The sequence below is a fragment of the Lepisosteus oculatus genome, chromosome 14, assembly GCF_040954835.1.
Source record: "Lepisosteus oculatus isolate fLepOcu1 chromosome 14, fLepOcu1.hap2, whole genome shotgun sequence".
In the NCBI taxonomy this organism is placed as follows: domain Eukaryota; kingdom Metazoa; phylum Chordata; class Actinopteri; order Semionotiformes; family Lepisosteidae; genus Lepisosteus; species Lepisosteus oculatus.
In genome coordinates, this window is record NC_090709.1 from 34,491,558 (window position 1) to 34,509,636 (window position 18,079).

Sequence of the window (18,079 nt, forward strand, 5' to 3'; positions counted from 1 at the left end):
GAGCTGCGGGAGAAAGGGCGCTATAGAGGATCGCTGTGGAGAGCTGCTGCTGTGCTTTGACATCTGAGCTCTGTGGAAAACTATCTCAATACAATTCTGAAAAACGCGACTCTCCAAACGCCAGCCGAACAAGTCTCCACAGCCGAAGCGCTGTGTCTCTTTTCAGCTGGCGATAAACCTTTCCTCGATCCTTTGCGGACTTGTAAAACTGTTCCTGATCAGAATAAAAAACGCTCACGCTAATACACAAGCACCCGTGTCTCGCCAAAGCTGACAAATAAACAGACGGACAAGCCGCACTGCACGTGTGAACAGGGGAATGAGCGAGCGAGCGGGGATAGGGCGCCTCCTGCGCTTAAAAGCTTACAGCACCTGGTATTCCCAAGCGGTCTCCCATCCAAGTACTAACCAGGCCCATCCCTGTTTAGCTTCCGAGATCAGACGAGATCAGGCGTGCTCAAGGGGGTGTGGCCGAAAGCAAGAGCAAGGCTCGCTGGCACCCTTCTTATTGAGAGGACAGCTCCGTCACCTCTTTTACGACGCTGCTCTATTTCCCTTGCGTTTTTCTCTTCTTCGCACGTTCTCTCTCTTCACTGCCTTCGTCCCCGCTCTATTTCACTTCAGCCTTTCACTCTTGCTTCCTTCCAATGAGGACGGAGCTGCGGGAGAAAGGGCGCTATAGAGGATCGCTGTGGAGAGCTGCTGCTGTGCTTTGACATCTGAGCTCTGTGGAAAACGATCTCAATACAATTCTGAAAAACGCGACTCTCCGAACGCCAGCCGAACAAGTCTCCACAGCCGAAGCGCTGTGTCTCTTTTCAGCTGGCGATAAACCTTTCCTCGATCCTTTGCGGACTTGTAAAACTGTTCCTGATCAGAATAAAAAACGCTCACGCTAATACACAAGCACCCGTGTCTCGCCAAAGCTGACAAATAAACAGACGGACAAGCCGCACTGCACGTGTGAACAGGGGAATGAGCGAGCGAGCGGGGATAGGGCGCCTCCTGCGCTTAAAAGCTTACAGCACCTGGTATTCCCAGGCGGTCTCCCATCCAAGTACTAACCAGGCCCATCCCTGTTTAGCTTCCGAGATCAGACGAGATCAGGCGTGCTCAAGGGGGTGTGGCCATCAGCGAGAGCAAGGCTCGCTGGCACCCTTCTTATTGAGAGGACAGCTCCGTCACCTCTTTTACGACGCTGCTTTTTTCCCTTGCGTTTTTCTCTTCTTCCCACGTTCTCTCTCTTCACTGCCTTCGTCCCCGCTCTATTTCACTTCAGCCTTTCACTCTTGCTTCCTTCCAATGAGGACGGAGCTGCGGGAGAAAGGGCGCTATAGAGGATCGCTGTGGAGAGCTGCTGCTGTGCTTTGACATCTGAGCTCTGTGGAAAACGATCTCAATACAATTCTGAAAAACGCGACTCTCCGAACGCCAGCCGAACAAGTCTCCACAGCCGAAGCGCTGTGTCTCTTTTCAGCTGGCGATAAACCTTTCCTCGATCCTTTGCGGACTTGTAAAACTGTTCCTGATCAGAATAAAAAACGCTCACGCTAATACACAAGCACCCGTGTCTCGCCAAAGCTGACAAATAAACAGACGGACAAGCCGCACTGCACGTGTGAACAGGGGAATGAGCGAGCGAGCGGGGATAGGGCGCCTCCTGCGCTTAAAAGCTTACAGCACCTGGTATTCCCAGGCGGTCTCCCATCCAAGTACTAACCAGGCCCATCCCTGTTTAGCTTCCGAGATCAGATGAGATCAGGGGGTGTGGCCGTAAGCGCGAGCAAGGCTCGCTGGCACCCTTCTTATTGAGAGGACAGCTCCGTCACCTCTTTTACGACGCTGCTTTTTTCCCTTGCGTTTTTCTCTTCTTTCCACGTTCTCTCTCTTCACTGCCTTCGTCCCCGCTCTATTTCACTTCAGCCTTTCACTCTTGCTTCCTTCCAATGAGGACGGAGCTGCGGGAGAAAGGGCGCTATAGAGGATCGCTGTGGAGAGCTGCTGCTGTGCTTTGACATCTGAGCTCTGTGGAAAACGATCTCAATACAATTCTGAAAAACGCGACTCTCCGAACGCCAGCCGAACAAGTCTCCACAGCCGAAGCGCTGTGTCTCTTTTCAGCTGGCGATAAACCTTTCCTCGATCCTTTGCGGACTTGTAAAACTGTTCCTGATCAGAATAAAAAACGCTCACGCTAATACACAAGCACCCGTGTCTCGCCAAAGCTGACAAATAAACAGACGGACAAGCCGCACTGCACGTGTGAACAGGGGAATGAGCGAGCGAGCGGGGATAGGGCGCCTCCTGCGCTTAAAAGCTTACAGCACCTGGTATTCCCAGGCGGTCTCCCATCCAAGTACTAACCAGGCCCATCCCTGCTTAGCTTCCGAGATCAGACGAGATCAGGCGTGCTCAAGGGGGTGTGGCCGTAAGCGAGAGCAAGGCTCGCTGGCACCCTTCTTATTGAGAGGACAGCTCCGTCACCTCTTTTACGACGCTGCTTTTTTTCCCTTGCGTTTTTCTCTTCTTCCCACGTTCTCTCTCTTCACTGCCTTCGTCCCCGCTCTATTTCACTTCAGCCTTTCACTCTTGCTTCCTTCCAATGAGGACGGAGCTGCGGGAGAAAGGGCGCTATAGAGGATCGCTGTGGAGAGCTGCTGCTGTGTTTTGACATCTGAGCTCTGTGGAAAACGATCTCAAAACAATTCTGAAAAACGCGACTCTCCGAACGCCAGCCGAACAAGTCTCCACAGCCGAAGCGCTGTGTCTCTTTTCAGCTGGCGATAAACCTTTCCTCGATCCTTTGCGGACTTGTAAAACTGTTCCTGATCAGAATAAAAAACGCTCACGCTAATACACAAGCACCCGTGTCTCGCCAAAGCTGACAAATAAACAGACGGACAAGCCGCACTGCACGTGTGAACAGGGGAATGAGCGAGCGAGCAGGGATAGGGCGCCTCCTGCGCTTAAAAGCTTACAGCACCTGGTATTCCCAGGCGGTCTCCCATCCAAGTACTAACCAGGCCCATCCCTGTTTAGCTTCCGAGATCAGATGAGATCAGGCGTGCTCAAGGGGGTGTGGCCGTAAGCGAGAGCAAGGCTCGCTGGCACCCTTCTTATTGAGAGGACAGCTCCGTCACCTCTTTTACGACGCTGCTTTTTTTCCCTTGCGTTTTTCTCTTCTTCCCACGTTCTCTCTCTTCACTGCCTTCGTCCCCGCTCTATTTCACTTCAGCCTTTCACTCTTGCTTCCTTCCAATGAGGACGGAGCTGCGGGAGAAAGGGCGCTATAGAGGATCGCTGTGGAGAGCTGCTGCTGTGCTTTGACATCTGAGCTCTGTGGAAAACGATCTCAATACAATTCTGAAAAACGCGACTCTCCGAACGCCAGCCGAACAAGTCTCCACAGCCGAAGCGCTGTGTCTCTTTTCAGCTGGCGATAAACCTTTCCTCGATCCTTTGCGGACTTGTTAAACTGTTCATGATCAGAATAAAAAACGCTCACGCTAATACACTAGCACCCGTGTCTCGCCAAAGCTGACAAATAAACAGACGGACAAGCCGCACTGCACGTGTGAAGAGGGGAATGAGCCAGCGAGCGGGGATAGGGCGCCTCCTGCGCTTAAAAGCTTACAGCACCTGGTATTCCCAGGCGGTCTCCCAGCCAAGTACTAACCAGGCCCATCCCTGTTTAGCTTCCGAGATCAGACGAGATCAGGCGTGCTCAAGGGGGTGTGGCCGTAAGCGAGAGCAAGGCTCGCTGGCACCCTTCTTATTGAGAGGACAGCTCCGTCACCTCTTTTACGACGCTGCTTTTTTTCCCTTGCGTTTTTCTCTTCTTCCCACGTTCTCTCTCTTCACTGCCTTCGTCCCCGCTCTATTTCACTTCAGCCTTTCACTCTTGCTTCCTTCCAATGAGGACGGAGCTGCGGGAGAAAGGGCGCTATAGAGGATCGCTGTGGAGAGCTGCTGCTGTGCTTTGACATCTGAGCTCTGTGGAAAACTATCTCAATACAATTCTGAAAAACGCGACTCTCCAAACGCCAGCCGAACAAGTCTCCACAGCCGAAGCGCTGTGTCTCTTTTCAGCTGGCGATAAACCTTTCCTCGATCCTTTGCGGACTTGTAAAACTGTTCCTGATCAGAATAAAAAACGCTCACGCTAATACACAAGCACCCGTGTCTCGCCAAAGCTGACAAATAAACAGACGGACAAGCCGCACTGCACGTGTGAACAGGGGAATGAGCGAGCGAGCGGGGATAGGGCGCCTCCTGCGCTTAAAAGCTTACAGCACCTGGTATTCCCAGGCGGTCTCCCATCCAAATACTAACCAGGCCCATCCCTGTTTAACTTCCGAGATCAGACGAGATCAGGCGTGCTCAAGGGGGTGTGGCCGAAAGCGAGAGCAAGGCTCGCTGGCACCCTTCTTATTGAGAGGACAGCTCCGTCACCTCTTTTACGACGCTGCTCTATTTCCCTTGCGTTTTTCTCTTCTTCGCACGTTCTCTCTCTTCACTGCCTTCGTCCCCGCTCTATTTCACTTCAGCCTTTCACTCTTGCTTCCTTCCAATGAGGACGGAGCTGCGGGAGAAAGGGCGCTATAGAGGATCGCTGTGGAGAGCTGCTGCTGTGCTTTGACATCTGAGCTCTGTGGAAAACGATCTCAATACAATTCTGAAAAACGCGACTCTCCGAACGCCAGCCGAACAAGTCTCCACAGCCGAAGCGCTGTGTCTCTTTTCAGCTGGCGATAAACCTTTCCTCGATCCTTTGCGGACTTGTTAAACTGTTCCTGATCAGTATAAAAAACGCTCACGCTAATACACAAGCACCCGTGTCTCGCCAAAGCTGACAAATAAACAGACGGACAAGCCGCACTGCACGTATGAACAGGGGAATGAGCGAGCGAGCGGGGATAGGGCGCCTCCTGCGCTTAAAAGCTTACAGCACCTGGTATTCCCAGGCGGTCCCCCATCCAAGTACTAACCAAGCCCATCCCTGTTTAGCTTCCGAGATCAGACGAGATCAGGCGTGCTCAAGGGGGTGTGGCCATAAGCGAGAGAAAGGCTCGCTGGCACCCTTCTTATTGAAAGGACAGCTCCGTCACCTCTTTTACGACGCTGCATTTTTTCCCTTGCGTTTTTCTCTTCTTCCCACGTTCTCTCTCTTCACTGCCTTCGTCCCTGCTCTATTTCACTTCAGCCTTTCACTCTTGCTTCCTTCCAATGAGGACGGAGCTGCGGGAGAAAGGGCGCTATAGAGGATCGCTGTGGAGAGCTGCTGCTGTGCTTTGACATCTGAGCTCTGTGGAAAACGATCTCAATACAATTCTGAAAAACGCGACTCTCCAAACGCCAGCCGAACAAGTCTCCACAGCCAAAGCGCTGTGTCTCTTTTCAGCTGGCGATAAACCTTTCCTCGATCCTTTGCGGACTTGTAAAACTGTTCCTGATCAGAATAAAAAACGCTCACGCTAATACACAAGCACCCGTGTCTCGCCAAAGCTGACAAATAAACAGACGGACAAGCCGCACTGCACGTGTGAACAGGGGAATGAGCGAGCGAGCGGGGATAGGGCGCCTCCTGCGCTTAAAAGCTTACAGCACCTGGTATTCCCAGGCGGTCTCCCATCCAAGTACTAACCAGGCCCATCCCTGTTTAGCTTCCGAGATCAGACGAGATCAGGCGTGCTCAAGGGGGTGTGGCCATAAGCGAGAGCAAGGCTCGCTGGCACCCTTCTTATTGAGAGGACAGCTCCGTCACCTCTTTTACGACGCTGCTTTTTTCCCTTGCGTTTTTCTCTTCTTCCCACGTTCTCTCTCTTCACTGCCTTCGTCCCCGCTCTATTTCACTTCAGCCTTTCACTCTTGCTTCCTTCCAATGAGGACGGAGCTGCGGGAGAAAGGGCGCTATAGAGGATCGCTGTGGAGAGCTGCTGCTGTGCTTTGACATCTGAGCTCTGTGGAAAACGATCTCAATACAATTCTGAAAAACGCGACTCTCCGAACGCCAGCCGAACAAGTCTCCACAGCCGAAGCGCTGTGTCTCTTTTCAGCTGGCGATAAACCTTTCCTCGATCCTTTGCGGACTTGTTAAACTGTTCCTGATCAGAATAAAAAACGCTCACGCTAATACACAAGCACCTGTGTCTCGCCAAAGCTGACAAATAAACAGACGGACAAGCCGCACTGCACGTGTGAACAGGGGAATGAGCGAGCGAGCGGGGATAGGGCGCCTCCTGCGCTTAAAAGCTTACAGCACCTGGTATTCCCAGGCGGCCTCCCATCCAAGTACTAACCAGGCCCATCCCTGTTTAGCTTCCGAGATCAGACGAGATCAGGTGTGCTCAAGGGGGTGTGGCCGAAAGCGTGAGCAAGGCTCGCTGGCACCCTTCTTATTGAGAGGACAGCTCCGTCACCTCTTTTACGACGCTGCTTTTTTTCCCTTGCGTTTTTCTCTTCTTCCCACGTTCTCTCTCTTCACTGCCTTCGTCCCCGCTCTATTTCACTTCAGCCTTTCACTCTTGCTTCCTTCCAATGAGGACGGAGCTGCGGGAGAAAGGGCGCTATAGAGGATCGCTGTGGAGAGCTGCTGCTGTGCTTTGACATCTGAGCTCTGTGGAAAACGATCTCAATACAATTCTGAAAAACGCGACTCTCCGAACGCCAGCCGAACAAGTCTCCACAGCCGAAGCGCTGTGTCTCTTTTCAGCTGGCGATAAACCTTTCTTCGATCCTTTGCGGACTTGTTAAACTGTTCCTGATCAGAATAAAAAACGCTCACGCTAATACACAAGCACCCGTGTCTCGCCAAAGCTGACAAATAAACAGACGGACAAGCCGCACTGCACGTGTGAACGGGAATGAGCGAGCGAGCGGGGATAGGGCGCCTCCTGCGCTTAAAAGCTTACAGCACCTGGTATTCCCAGGCGGTCTCCCATCCAAGTACTAACCAGGCCCATCCCTGTTTAGCTTCCGAGATCAGACGAGATCAGGCGTGCTCAAGGGGGTGTGGCCGTAAGCGAGAGCAAGGCTCGCTGGCACCCTTCTTATTGAGAGGACAGCTCCGTCACCTCTTTTACGACGCTGCTTTTTTTCCCTTGCGTTTTTCTCTTCTTCCCACGTTCTCTCTCTTCACTGCCTTCGTCCCCGCTCTATTTCACTTCAGCCTTTCACTCTTGCTTCCTTCCAATGAGGACGGAGCTGCGGGAGAAAGGGCGCTATAGAGGATCGCTGTGGAGAGCTGCTGCTGTGCTTTGACATCTGAGCTCTGTGGAAAACGATCTCAATACAATTCTGAAAAACGCGACTCTCCGAACGCCAGCCGAACAAGTCTCCACAGCCGAAGCGCTGTGTCTCTTTTCAGCTGGCGATAAACCTTTCCTCGATCCTTTGCGGACTTGTTAAACTGTTCCTGATCAGAATAAAAAACGCTCACGCTAATACACAAGCACCCGTGTCTCGCCAAAGCTGACAAATAAACAGACGGACAAGCCGCACTGCACGTGTGAACAGGGGAATGAGCGAGGAAGCGGGGATAGGGCGCCTCCTGCGCTTAAAAGCTTACAGCACCTGGTATTCCCAGGCGGTCTCCCATCCAAGTACTAACCAGGCCCATCCCTGTTTAGCTTCCGAGATTAGACGAGATCAGGCGTGCTCAAGGGGGTGTGGCCGTAAGCGAGAGCAAGGCTCGCTGGCACCCTTCTTATTGAGAGGACAGCTCCGTCACCTCTTTTACGACGCTGCTTTTTTTCCCTTGCGTTTTTCTCTTCTTCCCACGTTCTCTTCACTGCCTTCGTCCCCGCTCTATTTCACTTCAGCCTTTCACTCTTGCTTCCTTCCAATGAGGACGGAGCTGCGGGAGAAAGGGCGCTACAGAGGATCGCTGTGGAGAGCTGCTGCTGTGCTTTGACATCTGAGCTCTGTGGAAAACGATCTCAATACAATTCTGAAAAACGCGACTCTCCGAACGCCAGCCGAACAAGTCTCCACAGCCGAAGCGCTGTGTCTCTTTTCAGCTGGCGATAAACCTTTCCTCGATCCTTTGCGGACTTGTAAAACTGTTCCTGATCAGAATAAAAAACGCTCACGCTAATACACAAGCACCCGTGTCTCGCCAAAGCTGACAAATAAACAGACGGACAAGCCGCACTGCACGTGTGAACAGGGGAATGAGCGAGCGGGGATAGGGCGCCTCCTGCGCTTAAAAGCTTACAGCACCTGGTATTCCCAGGCGGTCTCCCATCCAAGTACTAACCAGGCCCATCCCTGTTTAGCTTCCGAGATCAGACGAGATCAGGCGTGCTCAAGGGGGTGTGGCCGAAAGCGAGAGCAAGGCTCGCTGGCACCATTCTTATTGAGAGGACAGCTCCGTCACCTCTTTTACGACGCTGCTTTTTTTCTCTTGCGTTTTTCTCTTCTTCCCACGTTGTCTCTCTTCACTGCCTTCGTCCCTGCTCTATTTCACTTCAGCCTTTCACTCTTGCTTCCTTCCAATGAGGACGGAGCTGCGGGAGAAAGGGCGCTATAGAGGATCGCTGTGGAGAGCTGCTGCTGTGCTTTGACATCTGAGCTCTGTGGAAAACGATCTCAATACAATTCTGAAAAACGCGACTCTCCGAACTCCAGCCGAACAAGTCTCCACAGCCGAAGCGCTGTGTCTCTTTTCAGCTGGCGATAAACCTTTCCTCGATCCTTTGCGGACTTGTAAAACTGTTCCTGATCAGAATAAAAAACGCTCACGCTAATACACAAGCACCCGTGTCTCGCCAAAGCTGACAAATAAACAGACGGACAAGCCGCACTGCACGTGTGAACAGGGGAATGAGCGAGCGAGCGGGGATAGGGCGCCTCCTGCGCTTAAAAGCTTACAGCACCTGGTATTCCCAGACGGTCTCCCATCCAAGTACTAACCAGGCCCATCCCTGTTTAGCTTCCGAGATCAGACGAGATCAGGCGTGCTCAAGGGGGTGTGGCCGTAAGCGAGAGCAAGGCTGGCTGGCACCCTTCTTATTGAGAGGACAGCTCCGTCACCTCTTTTATGACGCTGCTCTTTTTCCCTTGCGTTTTTCTCTTCTTCCCACGTTCTCTCTCTTCACTGCCTTCGTCCCCGCTCTATTTCACTTCAGCCTTTCACTCTTGCTTCCTTCCAATAAGGACGGAGCTGCGGGAGAAAGGGCGCTATAGAGGATCGCTGTGGAGAGCTGCTGCTGTGCTTTGACATCTGAGCTCTGTGGAAAACGATCTCAATACAGTTCTGAAAAACGCGACTCTCCGAACGCCAGCCGAACAAGTCTCCACAGCCGAAGCGCTGTGTCTCTTTTCAGCTGGCGATAAACCTTTCTTCGATCCTTTGCGGACTTGTAAAACTGTTCCTGATCAGAATAAAAAACGCTCACGCTAATACACAAGCACCCGCGTCTCGCCAAAGCTGACAAATAAAGAGACGGACAAGCCGCACTGCACGTGTGAACAGGGGAATGAGCGAGCGAGCGGGGATAGGGCGCCTCCTGCGCTTAAAAGCTTACAGCACCTGGTACTCCCAGGCGGTCTCCCATCCAAGTACTAACCAGGCCCATCCCTGTTTAGCTTCCGAGATCAGACGAGATCAGGCGTGCTCAAGGGGGTGTGGCCGTAAGCGAGCGAAAGGCTCGCTGGCACCCTTCTTATTGAGAGGACAGCTCCGTCACCTCTTTTACGACGCTGCTTTTTTTCTCTTGCGTTTTTCTCTTCTTCCCACGTTCTCTCTCTTCACTGCCTTCGTCCCCGCTCTATTTCACTTCAGCCTTTCACTCTTGCTTCCTTCCAATGAGGACGGAGCTGCGGGAGAAAGGGCGCTATAGAGGATCGCTGTGGAGAGCTGCTGCTGTGCTTTGACATCTGAGCTCTGTGGAAAACGATCTCAATACAATTCTGAAAAACGCGACTCTCCGAACGCCAGCCGAACAAGTCTCCACAGCCGAAGCGCTGTGTCTCTTTTCAGCTGGCGATAAACCTTTCTTCGATCCTTTGCGGACTTGTAAAACTGTTCCTGATCAGAATAAAAAACGCTCACGCTAATACACAAGCACCCGTGTCTCGCCAAAGCTGACAAATAAACAGACGGACAAGCCGCACTGCACGTGTGAACAGGGGAATGAGCGAGCGAGCGGGGATAGGGCGCCTCCTGCGCTTAAAAGCTTACAGCACCTGGTATTCCCAGGCGGTCTCCCCAGGCGGTCTCCCATGCAAGTACTAACCAGGCCCATCCCTGTTTAGCTTCCGAGATCAGACGAGATCAGGTGTGCTCAAGGGGGTGTGGCCGAAAGCGTGAGCAAGGCTCGCTGGCACCCTTCTTATTGAGAGGACAGCTCCGTCACCTCTTTTACGACGCTGCTTTTTTTCCCTTGCGTTTTTCTCTTCTTCCCACGTTCTCTCTCTTCACTGCCTTCGTCCCCGCTCTATTTCACTTCAGCCTTTCACTCTTGCTTCCTTCCAATGAGGACGGAGCTGCGGGAGAAAGGGCGCTATAGAGGATCGCTGTGGAGAGCTGCTGCTTTGCTTTGACATCTGAGCTCTGTGGAAAACGATCTCAATACAATTCTGAAAAACGCGACTCTCCGAACGCCAGCCGAACAAGTCTCCACAGCCAAAGCGCTGTGTCTCTTTTCAGCTGGCGATAAACCTTTCCTCGATCCTTTGCGGACTTGTAAAACTGTTCCTGATCAGAATAAAAAACGCTCACGCTAATACACAAGCACCCGTGTCTCGCCAAAGCTGACAAATAAACAGACGGACAAGCCGCACTGCACGTGTGAACAGGGGAATGAGCGAGCGAGCGGGGATAGGGCGCCTCCTGCGCTTAAAAGCTTACAGCACCTGGTATTCCCAGGCGGTCTCCCATCCAAGTACTAACCAGGCCCATCCCTGTTTAGCTTCTGAGATCAGATGAGATCAGGCGTGCTCAAGGGGGTGTGGCCGTAAGCAAGAGCAAGGCTCGCTGGCACCCTTCTTATTGAGAGGACAGCTCCGTCACCTCTTTTACGACGCTGCTTTTTTTCCCTTGCGTTTTTCTCTTCTTCCCACGTTCTCTCTCTTCACTGCCTTCGTCCCCGCTCTATTTCACTTCAGCCTTTCACTCTTGCTTCCTTCCAATGAGGACGGAGCTGCGGGAGAAAGGGCGCTATAAATGATCGCTGTGGAGAGCTGCTGCTGTGCTTTGACATCTGAGCTCTGTGGAAAACGATCTCAATACAATTCTGAAAAACGCGACTCTCCGAACGCCAGCCGAACAAGTCTCCACAGCCGAAGCGCTGTGTCTCTTTTCAGCTGGCGATAAACCTTTCCTCGATCCTTTGCGGACTTGTAAAACTGTTCCTGATCAGAATAAAAAACGCTCACGCTAATACACAAGCACCCGCGTCTCGCCAAAGCTGACAAATAAACAGACGGACAAGCCGCACTGCACGTGTGAACAGGGGAATGAGCGAGCGAGCGGGGATAGGGCGCCTCCTGCGCTTAAAAGCTTACAGCACCTGGTATTCCCAGGCGGTCTCCCATCCAAGTACTAACCAGGCCCATCCCTGTTTAGCTTCCGAGATCAGACGAGATCAGGCGTGCTCAAGGGGGTGTGGCCATAAGCGAGAGCAAGGCTCGCTGGCACCCTTCTTATTGAGAGGACAGCTCCGTCACCTCTTTTACGACGCTGCTTTTTTTCCCTTGCGTTTTTCTCTTCTTCCCACGTTCTCTCTCTTCACTGCCTTCGTCCCCGCTCTATTTCACTTCAGCCTTTCACTCTTGCTTCCTTCCAATGAGGACGGAGCTGCGGGAGAAAGGGCGCTATAGAGGATCGCTGTGGAGAGCTGCTGCTGTGCTTTGACATCTGAGCTCTGTGGAAAACGATCTCAATACAATTCTGAAAAACGCGACTCTCCGAACGCCAGCCGAACAAGTCTCCACAGCCGAAGCGCTGTGTCTCTTTTCAGCTGGCGATAAACCTTTCCTTGATCCTTTGCGGACTTGTTAAACTGTTCCTGATCAGAATAAAAAACGCTCACGCTAATACACAAGCACCCGTGTCTCGCCAAAGCTGAAAAATAAACAGACGGACAAGCCGCACTGCACGTGTGAACAGGGGAATGAGCCAGCGAGCGGGGATAGGGCGCCTCCTGCGCTTAAAAGCTTACAGCACCTGGTATTCCCAGGCGGTCTCCCATCCAAGTACTAACCAGGCCCATCCCTGTTTAGCTTCCGAGATCAGACGAGATCAGGCGTGCTCAAGGGGGTGTGGCCGTAAGCGAAAGCAAGGCTCGCTGGCACCCTTCTTATTGAGAGGACAGCTCCGTCACCTCTTTTACGACGCTGCTTTTTTCCCTTGCGTTTTTCTCTTCTTTCCACGTTCTCTCTCTTCACTGCCTTCGTCCCCGCTCTATTTCACTTCAGCCTTTCACTCTTGCTTCCTTCCAATGAGGACGGAGCTGCGGGAGAAAGGGCGCTATAGAGGATCGCTGTGGAGAGCTGCTGCTGTGCTTTGACATCTGAGCTCTGTGGAAAACGATCTCAATACAATTCTGAAAAACGCGACTCTCCGAGCGCCAGCCGAACAAGTCTCCACAGCCGAAGCGCTGTGTCTCTTTTCAGCTGGCGATAAACCTTTCCTCGATCCTTTGCGGACTTGTAAAACTGTTCCTGATCAGAATAAAAAACGCTCACGCTAATACACAAGCACCCGTGTCTCGCCAAAGCTGACAAATAAACAGACGGACAAGCCGCACTGCACGTGTGAACAGGGGAATGAGCGAGCGAGCGGGGATAGGGCGCCTCCTGCGCTTAAAAGCTTACAGCACCGGGTATTCCCAGGCGGTCTCCCATCCAAGTACTAACCAGGCCCATCCCTATTTAGCTTCCGAGATCAGACGAGATCAGGCGTGCTCAAGGGGGTGTGGCCGCAAGCAAGAGCAAGGCTCGCTGGCACCCTTCTTATTGAGAGGACAGCTCCATCACCTCTTTTACAATGCTGCTTTTTTTCCCTTGCGTTTTTCTCTTCTTCCCACGTTCTCTCTCTTCACTGCCTTCATCCCCGCTCTATTTCACTTCAGCCTTTCACTCTTGCTTCCTTCCAATGAGGACGGAGCTGCGGGAGAAAGGGCGCTATAGAGGATCGCTGTGGAGAGCTGCTGCTGTGCTTTGACATCTGAGCTCTGTTGAAAACGATCTCAATACAATTCTGAAAAACGCGACTCTCCGAACGCCAGCCGAACAAGTCTCCACAGCCGAAGCGCTCTGTCTCTTTTCAGCTGGCGATAAACCTTTCCTCGATCCTTTGCGGACTTGTTAAACTGTTCCTGATCAGAATAAAAAACGCTCACGCTAATACACAAGCACCCGTGTCTCGCCAAAGCTGACAAATAAACAGACTTACAAGCCGCACTGCACGTGTGAACAGGGGAATGAGCGAGCGAGCGGGGATAGGGCGCCTCCTGCGCTTAAAAGCTTACAGCACCTGGCATTCCCAGGCGGTCTCCCATCCAAGTACTAACCAGGCCCATCCCTGTTTAGCTTCCGAGATCAGACAAGATCAGGCGTGCTCAAGGGGGTGTGGCCGTAAGCGAGAGCAAGACTCGCTGGCACCCCTCTTATTGAGAGGACAGCTCCGTCACCTCTTTTACGACGCTGCTCTTTTTCCCTTGCGTTTTTCTCTTCTTCCCACGTTCTCTCTCTTCACTGCCTTCGTCCCCGCTCTATTTCACTTCAGCCTTTCACTCTTGCTTCCTTCCAATGATAACGGAGCTGCGGGAGAAAGGGCGCTATAGAGGATCGCTGTGGAGAGCTGCTGCTGTGCTTTGACATCTGAGCTCTGTGGAAAACGATCTCAATACAATTCTGAAAAACGCGACTCTCCGAACGCCAGCCGAACAAGTCTCCACAGCCGAAGCGCTGTGTCTCTTTTCAGCTGGCGATAAACCTTTCTTCGATCCTTTGCGGACTTGTAAAACTGTTCCTGATCAGTATAAAAAACGCTCACGCTAATACACAAGCACCCGTGTCTCGCCAAAGCTGACAAATAAACAGACGGACAAGCCGCACTGCACGTGTGAACAGGGGAATGAGCGAGCGAGCGGGGATAGGGCGCCTCCTTCGCTTAAAAGCTTACAGCACCTGGTATTCCCAGGCGGTCTCCCATCCAAGTACTAAACAGGCCCATCCCTGTTTAGCTTCCGAGATCAGACGAGATCAGGCGTGCTCAAGGGGGTGTGGCCTTAAGCGAGAGCAAGGCTCGCTGGCACCCTTCTTATTGAGAGGACAGCTCCGTCACCTCTTTTACGACGCTGCTCTTTTTCCCTTGCGTTTTTCTCTTCTTCCCACGTTCTCTCTCTTCACTGCCTTCGTCCCCGCTCTATTTCACTTCAGCCTTTCACTCTTGCTTCCTTCCAATGAGGACGGAGCTGCGGGAGAAAGGGCGCTATAGAGGATCGCTGTGGAGAGCTGCTGCTGTGCTTTGACATCTGAGCTCTGTGGAAAACGATCTCAATACAATTCTGAAAAACGCGACTCTCCGAACGCCAGCCGAACAAGTCTCCACAGCCGAAGCGCTGTGTCTCTTTTCAGCTGGCGATAAACCTTTCCTCGATCCTTTGCGGACTTGTAAAACTGTTCCTGATCAGAATAAAAAACGCTCACGCTAATACACAAGCACCCGTGTCTCGCCAAAGCTGACAAATAAACAGACGGACAAGCTGCACTGCACGTGTGAACAGGGGAATGAGCGAGCGAGCAGGGATAGGGCGCCTCCTGCGCTTAAAAGCTTACAGCACCTGGTATTCCCAGGCGGTCTCCCATCCAAGTACTAACCAGGCCCATCCCTGTTTAGCTTCCGAGATCAGACGAGATCAGGCGTGCTCAAGGGGGTGTGGCCGTAAGCGAGCGCAAGGCTCGCTGGCACCCTTCTTATTGAGAGGACAGCTCCGTCACGTCTTTTACGACGCTGCTTTTTTTCCCTTGCGTTTTTCTCTTCTTCCCACGTTCTCTCTCTTCACTGCCTTCATCCCCGCTCTATTTCACTTCAGCCTTTCACTCTTGCTTCCTTCCAATGAGGACGGAGCTGCGGGAGAAAGGGCGCTATAGAGGATCGCTGTGGAGAGCTGCTGCTGTGCTTTGACATATGAGCTCTGTGGAAAACGATCTCAATACAATTCTGAAAAACGCGACTCTCCGAACGCCAGCCGAACAAGTCTCCACAGCCGAAGCGCTGTGTCTCTTTTCAGCTGGCGATAAACCTTTCCTCGATCCTTTGCGGACTTGTAAAACTGTTCCTGATCAGAATAAAAAACGCTCACGCTAATACACAAGCACCCGTGTCTCGCCAAAGCTGAGAAATAAACAGACGGACAAGCCGCACTGCACGTGTGAACAGGGGAATGAGCGAGCGAGCGGGGATAGGGCGCCTCCTGCGCTTAAAAGCTTACAGCACCTGGTATTCCCAGGCGGTCTCCCATCCAAGTACTAACCAGGCCCATCCCTGTTTAGCTTCCGAGATCAGACGAGATCGGGCGTGCTCAAGGGGGTGTGGCCGTAAACGAGAGCAAGGCTCGCTGGCACCCTTCTTATTGAGAGGACAGCTCCGTCACCTCTTTTACGACGCTGCTTTTTTTCCCTTGCGTTTTTCTCTTCTTCCCACGTTCTCTCTCTTCACTGCCTTCGTCCCCGCTCTATTTCACTTCAGCCTTTCACTCTTGCTTCCTTCCAATGAGGACGGAGCTGCGGGAGAAAGGGCGCTATAGAGGATCGCTGTGGAGAGCTGCTGCTGTGCTTTGACATCTGAGCTCTGTGGAAAACGATCTCAATACAATTCTGAAAAACGCGACTCTCCGAACGCCAGCCGAACAAGTCTCCACAGCCGAAGCGCTGTGTCTCTTTTCAGCTGGCGATAAACCTTTCCTCGATCCTTTGCGGACTTGTAAAACTGTTCCTGATCAGAATAAAAAACGCTCACGCTAATACACAAGCACCCGTGTCTCGCCAAAGCTGACAAATAAACAGACGGACAAGCCGCACTGCACGTGTGAACAGGGGAATGAGCGAGCGAGCGGGGATAGGGCGCCTCCTGCGCTTAAAAGCTTACAGCACCTGGTATTCCCAGGCGGTCTCCCATCCAAGTACTAACCAGGCCCATCCCTGTTTAGCTTCCGAGATCAGACGAGATCAGGCGTGCTCAAGGGGGTGTGGCCGTAAGCGAGAGCAAGGCTCGCTGGCACCCTTCTTATTGAGAGGACAGCTCCGTCACCTCTTTTACGACGCTGCTTTTTTTCCCTTGCGTTTTTCTCTTCTTCCCACGTTCTCTCTCTTCACTGCCTTCGTCCCCGCTCTATTTCACTTCAGACTTTCACTCTTGCTTCCTTCCAATGAGGACGGAGCTGCGGGAGAAAGGGCGCTATAGAGGATCGCTGTGGAGAGCTGCTGCTGTGCTTTGACATCTGAGCTCTGTGGAAAACGATCTCAATACAATTCTGAAAAACGCGACTCTCCGAACGCCAGCCGAACAAGTCTCCACAGCCGAAGCGCTGTGTCTCTTTTCAGCTGGCGATAAACCTTTCCTCGATCCTTTGCGGACTTGTAAAACTGTTCCTGATCAGAATAAAAAACGCTCACGCTAATACACAAGCACCCGTGTCTCGCCAAAGCTGACAAATAAACAGACGGACAAGCCGCACTGCACGTGTGAACAGGGGAATGAGCGAGCGAGCGGGGATAGGGCGCCTCCTGCGCTTAAAAGCTTACAGCACCTGGTATTCCCAGGCGGTCTCCCATCCAAGTACTAACCAGGCCCATCCCTGTTTCGCTTCCGAGATCAGACGAGATCAGGCGTGCTCAAGGGGGTGTGGCCGTAAGCGAGAGCAAGGCTCGCTGGCACCCTTCTTATTGAGAGGACAGCTCCGTCACCTCTTTTACGACGCTGCTTTTTTTCCCTTGCGTTTTTCTCTTCTTCCCACGTTCTCTCTCTTCACTGCCTTCGTCCCCGCTCTATTTCACTTCAGACTTTCACTCTTGCTTCCTTCCAATGAGGACGGAGCTGCGGGAGAAAGGGCGCTATAGAGGATCGCTGTGGAGAGCTGCTGCTGTGCTTTGACATCTGAGTTCTGTGGAAAACGATCTCAATACAATTCTGAAAAACGCGACTCTCCGAACGCCAGCCGAACAAGTCTCCACAGCCGAAGCGCTGTGTCTCTTTTCAGCTGGCGATAAACCTTTCTTCGATCCTTTGCGGACTTGTAAAACTGTTCCTGATCAGAATAAAAAACGCTCACGCTAATACACAAGCACCCGTGTCTCGCCAAAGCTGACAAATAAACAGACGGACAAGCCGCACTGCACGTGTGAACAGGGGAATGAGCGAGCGAGCGGGGATAGGGCGCCTCCTGCGCTTAAAAGCTTACAACACCTGGTATTCCCAGGCGGTCTCCCATCCAAGTACTAACCAGGCCCATCCCTGTTTAGCTTTCAAGATCAGACGAGATCAGGCGTGCTCAAGGGGGTGTGGCCGTAAGCGAGAGCAAGGCTCGCTGGCACCCTTCTTATTGAGAGGACAGCTCCGTCACCTCTTTTACGACGCTGCTTTTTTTCCCTTGCGTTTTTCTCTTCTTCCCACGTTCTCTCTCTTCACTGCCTTCGTCCCCGCTCTATTTCACTTCAGCCTTTCACTCTTGCTTCCTTCCAATGAGGACGGAGCTGCGGGAGAAAGGGCGCTATAGAGGATCGCTGTGGAGAGCTGCTGCTGTGCTTTGACATCTGAGCTCTGTGGAAAACGATCTCAATACAATTCTGAAAAACGCGACTCTCCGAACGCCAGCCGAACAAGTCTCCACAGCCGAAGCGCTGTGTCTCTTTTCAGCTGGCGATAAACCTTTCCTCGATCCTTTGCGGACTTGTAAAACTGTTCCTGATCAGAATAAAAAACGCTCACGCTAATACACAAGCACCCGTGTCTCGCCAAAGCTGACAAATAAACAGACGGACAAGCCGCACTGCACGTGTGAACAGGGGAATGAGCGAGCGAGCGGGGATAGGGCGCCTCCTGCGCTTAAAAGCTTACAGCATCTGGTAT

At 52.4% G+C, this 18,079-nt stretch overlaps 23 non-coding genes and 5 pseudogenes across 23 annotated transcripts; all 28 read right to left on the reverse strand.

The window, feature by feature from the left end:
- Nucleotides 1–360: 360 nt before the first annotated feature.
- Nucleotides 361–479, reverse strand: LOC138216784 (5S ribosomal RNA). The gene has a single exon (XR_011180496.1). It is a non-coding gene; the product is annotated as a 5S ribosomal RNA (ribosomal RNA).
- A 537-nt stretch (nt 480–1,016) lies between these two features.
- Nucleotides 1,017–1,135, reverse strand: LOC138217178 (5S ribosomal RNA). Its single transcript, XR_011180890.1, has one exon. It is a non-coding gene; the product is annotated as a 5S ribosomal RNA (ribosomal RNA).
- Nucleotides 1,136–1,671: 536 nt separating this feature from the next.
- LOC138219154 (5S ribosomal RNA) lies at nt 1,672–1,779 on the reverse strand (annotated as a pseudogene).
- A 536-nt stretch (nt 1,780–2,315) lies between these two features.
- LOC138245439 (5S ribosomal RNA) lies at nt 2,316–2,434 on the reverse strand. Its single transcript, XR_011194049.1, has one exon. It is a non-coding gene; the product is annotated as a 5S ribosomal RNA (ribosomal RNA).
- Nucleotides 2,435–2,971: 537 nt separating this feature from the next.
- On the reverse strand, nt 2,972–3,090 carry LOC138217699 (5S ribosomal RNA). The gene has a single exon (XR_011181411.1). It is a non-coding gene; the product is annotated as a 5S ribosomal RNA (ribosomal RNA).
- Nucleotides 3,091–3,627: 537 nt separating this feature from the next.
- LOC138245434 (5S ribosomal RNA) lies at nt 3,628–3,746 on the reverse strand. The gene has a single exon (XR_011194044.1). It is a non-coding gene; the product is annotated as a 5S ribosomal RNA (ribosomal RNA).
- Nucleotides 3,747–4,283: 537 nt separating this feature from the next.
- Nucleotides 4,284–4,402, reverse strand: LOC138217190 (5S ribosomal RNA). The gene has a single exon (XR_011180902.1). It is a non-coding gene; the product is annotated as a 5S ribosomal RNA (ribosomal RNA).
- Nucleotides 4,403–4,939: 537 nt separating this feature from the next.
- On the reverse strand, nt 4,940–5,058 carry LOC138216966 (5S ribosomal RNA). The gene has a single exon (XR_011180679.1). It is a non-coding gene; the product is annotated as a 5S ribosomal RNA (ribosomal RNA).
- Nucleotides 5,059–5,595: 537 nt separating this feature from the next.
- LOC138245340 (5S ribosomal RNA) lies at nt 5,596–5,714 on the reverse strand. The gene has a single exon (XR_011193950.1). It is a non-coding gene; the product is annotated as a 5S ribosomal RNA (ribosomal RNA).
- A 536-nt stretch (nt 5,715–6,250) lies between these two features.
- Nucleotides 6,251–6,369, reverse strand: LOC138216835 (5S ribosomal RNA). Its single transcript, XR_011180547.1, has one exon. It is a non-coding gene; the product is annotated as a 5S ribosomal RNA (ribosomal RNA).
- A 535-nt stretch (nt 6,370–6,904) lies between these two features.
- On the reverse strand, nt 6,905–7,023 carry LOC138244714 (5S ribosomal RNA). The gene has a single exon (XR_011193329.1). It is a non-coding gene; the product is annotated as a 5S ribosomal RNA (ribosomal RNA).
- A 537-nt stretch (nt 7,024–7,560) lies between these two features.
- On the reverse strand, nt 7,561–7,679 carry LOC138217322 (5S ribosomal RNA). The gene has a single exon (XR_011181034.1). It is a non-coding gene; the product is annotated as a 5S ribosomal RNA (ribosomal RNA).
- Nucleotides 7,680–8,208: 529 nt separating this feature from the next.
- On the reverse strand, nt 8,209–8,327 carry LOC138216424 (5S ribosomal RNA). The gene has a single exon (XR_011180136.1). It is a non-coding gene; the product is annotated as a 5S ribosomal RNA (ribosomal RNA).
- Nucleotides 8,328–8,864: 537 nt separating this feature from the next.
- On the reverse strand, nt 8,865–8,983 carry LOC138244946 (5S ribosomal RNA). The gene has a single exon (XR_011193563.1). It is a non-coding gene; the product is annotated as a 5S ribosomal RNA (ribosomal RNA).
- A 537-nt stretch (nt 8,984–9,520) lies between these two features.
- LOC138245058 (5S ribosomal RNA) lies at nt 9,521–9,639 on the reverse strand. Its single transcript, XR_011193674.1, has one exon. It is a non-coding gene; the product is annotated as a 5S ribosomal RNA (ribosomal RNA).
- Nucleotides 9,640–10,176: 537 nt separating this feature from the next.
- On the reverse strand, nt 10,177–10,308 carry LOC138218862 (5S ribosomal RNA; annotated as a pseudogene).
- Nucleotides 10,309–10,845: 537 nt separating this feature from the next.
- Nucleotides 10,846–10,964, reverse strand: LOC138216902 (5S ribosomal RNA). Its single transcript, XR_011180615.1, has one exon. It is a non-coding gene; the product is annotated as a 5S ribosomal RNA (ribosomal RNA).
- A 537-nt stretch (nt 10,965–11,501) lies between these two features.
- On the reverse strand, nt 11,502–11,620 carry LOC138245341 (5S ribosomal RNA). Its single transcript, XR_011193951.1, has one exon. It is a non-coding gene; the product is annotated as a 5S ribosomal RNA (ribosomal RNA).
- A 537-nt stretch (nt 11,621–12,157) lies between these two features.
- LOC138244715 (5S ribosomal RNA) lies at nt 12,158–12,276 on the reverse strand. Its single transcript, XR_011193330.1, has one exon. It is a non-coding gene; the product is annotated as a 5S ribosomal RNA (ribosomal RNA).
- Nucleotides 12,277–12,812: 536 nt separating this feature from the next.
- LOC138217503 (5S ribosomal RNA) lies at nt 12,813–12,931 on the reverse strand. Its single transcript, XR_011181215.1, has one exon. It is a non-coding gene; the product is annotated as a 5S ribosomal RNA (ribosomal RNA).
- A 537-nt stretch (nt 12,932–13,468) lies between these two features.
- Nucleotides 13,469–13,587, reverse strand: LOC138217522 (5S ribosomal RNA). The gene has a single exon (XR_011181234.1). It is a non-coding gene; the product is annotated as a 5S ribosomal RNA (ribosomal RNA).
- Nucleotides 13,588–14,124: 537 nt separating this feature from the next.
- LOC138218037 (5S ribosomal RNA) lies at nt 14,125–14,243 on the reverse strand (annotated as a pseudogene).
- Nucleotides 14,244–14,780: 537 nt separating this feature from the next.
- On the reverse strand, nt 14,781–14,899 carry LOC138244716 (5S ribosomal RNA). The gene has a single exon (XR_011193331.1). It is a non-coding gene; the product is annotated as a 5S ribosomal RNA (ribosomal RNA).
- A 537-nt stretch (nt 14,900–15,436) lies between these two features.
- On the reverse strand, nt 15,437–15,555 carry LOC138217812 (5S ribosomal RNA). The gene has a single exon (XR_011181443.1). It is a non-coding gene; the product is annotated as a 5S ribosomal RNA (ribosomal RNA).
- A 537-nt stretch (nt 15,556–16,092) lies between these two features.
- On the reverse strand, nt 16,093–16,211 carry LOC138244717 (5S ribosomal RNA). Its single transcript, XR_011193332.1, has one exon. It is a non-coding gene; the product is annotated as a 5S ribosomal RNA (ribosomal RNA).
- A 537-nt stretch (nt 16,212–16,748) lies between these two features.
- Nucleotides 16,749–16,867, reverse strand: LOC138245476 (5S ribosomal RNA). Its single transcript, XR_011194086.1, has one exon. It is a non-coding gene; the product is annotated as a 5S ribosomal RNA (ribosomal RNA).
- Nucleotides 16,868–17,404: 537 nt separating this feature from the next.
- On the reverse strand, nt 17,405–17,523 carry LOC138218154 (5S ribosomal RNA; annotated as a pseudogene).
- Nucleotides 17,524–18,060: 537 nt separating this feature from the next.
- The window catches only part of LOC138218321 (5S ribosomal RNA), a 119-nt pseudogene continuing 100 nt past the window's right edge, over nt 18,061–18,079 (reverse strand).